Here is a 6,000-nt window from a genome sequence, read left to right on the forward strand (position 1 = left end):
CTGAGCTACACCCTCTGCCCTATTTTTTGTTCTTTATTTTGAAACCGGGTCTCACTGAGTTGCAGAGGGCCTCACTAAGTAGCTGAGGCTGTCCGTGAACCGCGATCCTCTGGTCTCAGCCTCCCAAATGCTAGGATTACAAGTGTGTGCCACCACGCCCGGCTCCAATTATTTTTTATTTTGGAAAAAAGTATCACTAAGATACCAAGGCTGGAGTCAAACTTGTGATATTCCCATCTCAGCCTCCCAAGTACTGGAATTCAGGCACATGCCACCACATCTGCCTTCGCAAGATCTTTGGGGATAAGCTTACTGTTGGTTATGACTCTGTTCCTATCCCAGAATGGACAGATGAGATGGCACCAGACCAAGAGTTGCCCTTGCTCTCAGTGCCAACATGAATTGTGTCTTTAAAGATCCAGGGTAATTAACATTCATGAGTCAAAGATGAGTTAAAGGTAAGCATCCAAAGCTGAATGAGATGGCTCCCTAACTTCCAGGCATTTACAGACTAGAGGTAGATTCTTTTGTTGTCATTAAAACTAGAGGTTCTTTCTACCTCCCTCTCTACTCCTATGAGTCTTTCAACAGGTATGTTTTGTTTGTTTGTGTTTTGTTTTTATAAACACAACCTAGGATGTGTCCTGATAAAAATGTATCACAACTCTATACTGCCTCCTGAATCCTTATGCATTCCTTCCTGGAATGGAAAGGAAAACTGTCCTTACCTATCTTTCACTATTTGCCCTACATTCGAAAGTTGTACCTAAAACATGCCCTAGAGTCTCCTATCCCCTTGAATTTTTTCAAGTACTTCCTTAAATCTAGAATGCCCCAATCCTTTCCTCACCACCCAAGTCAAATCCTAACTTGTCCAACAAGTCTTCTTGAGAGTTCTCTCCCACCTGTAGTCCCAGCTACTTGGGAGGCTGAGTGGGGAGGGTCACATGAGCCCAGGAATTGGAGTCAAGTCTGGGCAACACAGCAAGACCCTGTATATGAAGAGTGCTGTTTGGCACTTTTTGTGTTTCATGTTTTTATTAATTTTTTTCTTCTTTTCCATTTTTCTTCACACACACACACACACACACACACACACACACATTCAATGAATTTATACATCTATAGATCTCATGCACTATTTTACAGTCAAGTTAAAGAATTTTTCAAGTGTAAGTTTGATTCAACAAGACTTCCTATTTACCTCCTGATTTTAGAACTCAGCCTCCACTAAAGTGGAACTCTATTGTATTTCTCAATACTTAAGTTATAAACTTCTAGGAGGTAGGGGGTGGGTTATATGTATCTCTGTGTTCACCTACTCTCACTCCACTCCCAGGCTGGTTCAGTGTGTGTTTAATTGAATTGCTTTTGTAGTCATTAAGTATTTCACTTAGGAATGCACTTAGAAATGCATACAGCAACATTTGTAGAGTGCTCTGGGGACATGGTTTGTTGCTAATAAGAGTGTGCTAAGGTGTGTAGTGCTCATTCAAGTATGTGTGTGCATAAAAGTTTTAATTTAATAATTTAAACAAAACCAGGAAAGCCCAACAAGTCTCTTGGGTGTACATTTTCCTTGCCAATTAAAGCAGTTTTCTTTAGCTCTGACTGCCAATCAGGTACAAATCAAAAAACTTTCCGAAAAGCTTCTCTCCCCGGATTTTATGACGCATCCACTCTCAAGCTCACACCCCCTGAACAACTGCAGTGTCCCCCACACTGCTGCACTTGACAAGGCTCAGAATTTTGGTCTCCTAACTGAGACTCTTCCCCAGGGGACAAAACTAGAGTTCCCATTCTGTCTGCAGGAGGCCATGACACATTTCTCTTCCCAAACTTGCCCCCTGTGAATGCATCCAATCTTCTTTGTTTATCCAGCTGGACATTAGGGATAGTAATACCTAGATACCCCACCAGGATATTGAGGAGTTCAACAATTAATCACTTTGTGGCCTTTGGTTGAAAAGTTCCATGAACCATGGGCAGAAGAGAAAAAAGCTCTTAGGTGGAAAAGACAGAGCAATGTGGCCGAAATCCATCCCCAGCAAATTGTCATTCCCCTTCCACCCTTCAAATTGCTCATGCATCAGTAAAGAACCAGTTTTCTAGTCCCCAGTGAAAGAGGCAGATGCACATCCCCTTCTCAGAACTGAGGGTGGAGCCTGCACCCACTACTTTTTCTTTGACAGTGTTCCTTACATCTCCAACTCTTCCACAGCTTTAAAGGCAGAGGAGATCAATGATCTGTTAAAAGAAAAGCCCAGTAGAAAGTTCTAAGTAATAAGTCGCTTTGAAACACAACATAGTATTTCTATCTTGAGAGCTCAGTTCAATGAGACAAAAGGAGTCCAGTTTTAACATATTATTCTTATTCTGGTAAATTATTAGACATAGCAGGCATCTGATAAATTTGGTTGGCTACATGATTATTGCTACCTCTTTTTTCAAATTTGTTTTCTTTTATTACTACTTTGACTTCTCAACTAAATTTTAAGATTTTCTAAGGCAGAAATTATGCCTTGCACAAAATTGGAACTCACTGAGTCCAAATTTCTCAAAACATGGTCATGATTCCACCAACATTAAAGTAATGTGAATATTTGTTTAATATGCACATTCTGAAATTTAAGATGTAGGATATGAACTATAAGTTCTTCCAGGAATGTGTATTTATATAGTCTGTCATATGTCAGAGAAGCTGAAATATCAGAGGAATTGAGAAAACAGATGAAGAGGATTCCAGGACAAGGATTTGTTAAAAGTTATAGTAATAGTTATCTTCACAACATAGTTTAATAGAAGTCTCATTGTCAGTTGTCATAGAAAAATGCAACTACATTTTTCTTACTGTTTTGCATCTCCAATAACAATAATTTTCACATTGCTTAAGTAACAAATTAAATTGGTCTGTATTTATCACAACATATGTAGGAGATTTAATGTACCTTTGACAATTCTATTATGATTCCAAGTATTTCACATACACACCCACCCCTGTCTGTACTTATAGAAAGGCATGTGTCAGATCCAACCTCCAGTACATCTCCCCTAGACCCTAAATTTGTTTTAAAGTGTTTGATTTCTTTGCAATTTCCTTCAATTGTGCCTAATCCAATGCTCTGCATGCACACACAGTAATCACTCAATATAAGTGTTCTAGCCTTCTAGTATGATTTGAAAGTTTTAATGAGCAAGTCAGGCAGTGTAGGAGAGAGAGGTAAACTCAAAGCTTTAGGTACATCATAACATTTTGTTCTAAAAGTTCTGTTTTGGGAAGAAAACACAAACGGCAGAGAGACAAAATCTGTGAATGAGTGAGGTAATTCAAAACACCTGGTATGCAAAAAAGCATGACTGTGCTAATATTTTTTTCAAGGAAAATCACAATTCCAGTTATTTTCCCAACACCATAGGTTTTTGTACTGGCTCCTACTAATAAAATACACACCTGGAAATCTTAAGTAAAAGTTTTGTCTCTTGTTGAGCTCATCTAAAATGTTGGATGGAGACCCATTTTTTTTTTTTTTAGGGAAAGTTTTATAGCTGTTGTCTGGAGTGATGATTGTGTGCTTTGAATTGAACAAGGATCCTCAATGGAAACAGTTATTTGTTATAAGCTTGGAGAATTTAAGATGTAGAGAATGAGGTTAGAGCATCTATTTCTCTCCTTTGATTTTCTTGGGTTTTTTTTTCAACCTTTATAGCAGATTATAACACCTTCTCTGGATGCGACTCCATGCACACGTTGGATAGAGAAACTCATAAAAGGTTGATTACTAACCCCCAAGTGCTATATACAGTGCAATGTTGCATATTTAAAATCTCTCCTGGAGGGCAAAGTTTCTAGTTTCTGGGTCTCTCCCACTAGATGAAAATGGAAAAACTTCAATAAAAAGTCTTGATTCTTTGAAAAGTCAAGAAAATTGATAAAACTTTAGACTGACAAGAACAAATGAGGAAAAATGCAAATAATTAAAATCAGGAATGAAAAGGGGGACTTTAATACCGATCTTAGAGAAATAAAAAAATATAAGGATAATAGTACAAACAACTGGATTGTCTGGGTGGGATGGAAAAATTCCTAAGAAATACAAACTACCAAAACTGACTCAAGAAGAAACAAAAATGTAAATAGACTTATAACAAGAAAAAATTGCATTAAAACTTTAAAACTGGACTTCCAGGAAGATGGTGACTGAGGGAAGCAGTATGACATACCAGTCCTGCTGACACCTGATCTCCATTGCCTCAAAAACAGCGTTCTACAAAGCCCAAAAATACTGTCAGTAGAGGAATGAAAATGATAGATACAAGGGACAGGGATAAAGAAGATTAGAAGACTGATCAGAGAGCAGAAAAGAAGCCTGCCCGCCTTGCAGTGGTGGGTGCAACAGTGGTGCCATCTTGCCTCACAGCACCTGACTCCAGAGATGAAAAGGAAAACAACCAAGGCCCTGAAGTGAGCAGCTGCAGACCATTGGAGTTGTAAGCCATCAGTTCTTCCTGTGCAAACACCGGCTACAACTTCCAGCAGTGGCAGCCAAACTCACCATGCCCTCCAGGGATCCAGAGAGGAACTCAACACCATAAAAGAAACCCACCTGCCTTGCGGCTTAGGGTGCTGCAACAGCGCCATCTTGCCGCACTGCACCTGACTCCAGGGATGATCAGGAAAACATCCAAGAACCTGAAGTAAGAAGCTGCAGATTATTGGAATTGTAAGTCATCAGTTCCTCCTGCACAAACACTGGCTACAACTTCCAGCAGTGGTGGCCAAACATACCACACTCTCCAGAGGTCCAGACTGGCGGGCACTGGGGGTAGGGGGTTGAATCTGCTTTTGGACATAGCAGAGGCTCAGACAAACTCAGGATCTGATCAGTGGAAAGTGTGGGGGGAGACCTACACTTAACACTAGACCCAACTAGTAGGATCTCTGGGGTCACCAGAGACCACCCAATCATGATGAATGGGAAGAAGTCAGACCAGACCAGCCCTAGCTGTGGAGAACAGAGACTCTTACATTGAGTTTGGTCTCAGAGCCATACTCCACCTACGGAGGCAGGGAGAGACTGAGAATCCAAATCTGTGGAAAGCATGGAGGGTGACCTGTGCTTAACACTAGATCCAGCCCCATCAATACTAACCATGTACATTAATTAGTTGTTGGGATTGTTTTGGTTTTCTTGTTTTTTTTCTCTCTCTCTCTCTCTCTCTCTCTCTGCCTGTTTTTTTTTTACTCTTTTCCCAAACCCTCTCCGAAGCTTCTTCTCTTGTACATACCTACTCTCTCTTATCCCTTTTCTATCTTTTTTTTCTCTCTCTTCTCTCTTCCTTGTCTTGTGTTAAATCAATTTCATATCACTATACCATAAACTCCACATTGGTTACTAGAATACTACTACATTTTCACTATCTCTAATCTCTAGTACATACTACCATACCAAACTCATACTCTCATTCTATTCAATCCCATCTGAGGCTTTACCCTATTCTTCCATTTATGACTTCACTTCCCTCCTCAATCAATCTTCACTGTTGAATACAATACAACTTGCCCTTGAATATACCAGCTGACACCTAGAGACTGAGAGAAATCTATCAAAAGCAACAGATACAAACTTCTGAAATCATGAGAGGGAGGAATAACAAGGAACCAATGAGCTCCCACAACATTGCAATAACAGAACCTGACAACAGAGAATTGCAGAGATCTCAAGAAGGTCAAATCAGGAATGTACCTGTAGAGATAATACAGGACTTCTGAAATGAATTTAGAGAGAGTCTGAAAGAAATAAAGGATGCAATTATTGAAGTGAAAGCATCAATTCAAATTATAAACAATTGATTAGACCACATGGAGAGTAGAATCTCGCTCCTAGAAGATGATCACTCCCAAAACAAAGACATAGTATATAACTTAGAAAAAAACAATTAGACAGCATGAATTGGACATTGAAGAAATATAGGCCCATTTTAAAAGAGCTTATCTAAAAA

Source organism: Muscardinus avellanarius (assembly GCF_963383645.1).
Source record: "Muscardinus avellanarius genome assembly, chromosome: 6".
NCBI classification, from domain to species: domain Eukaryota; kingdom Metazoa; phylum Chordata; class Mammalia; order Rodentia; family Gliridae; genus Muscardinus; species Muscardinus avellanarius.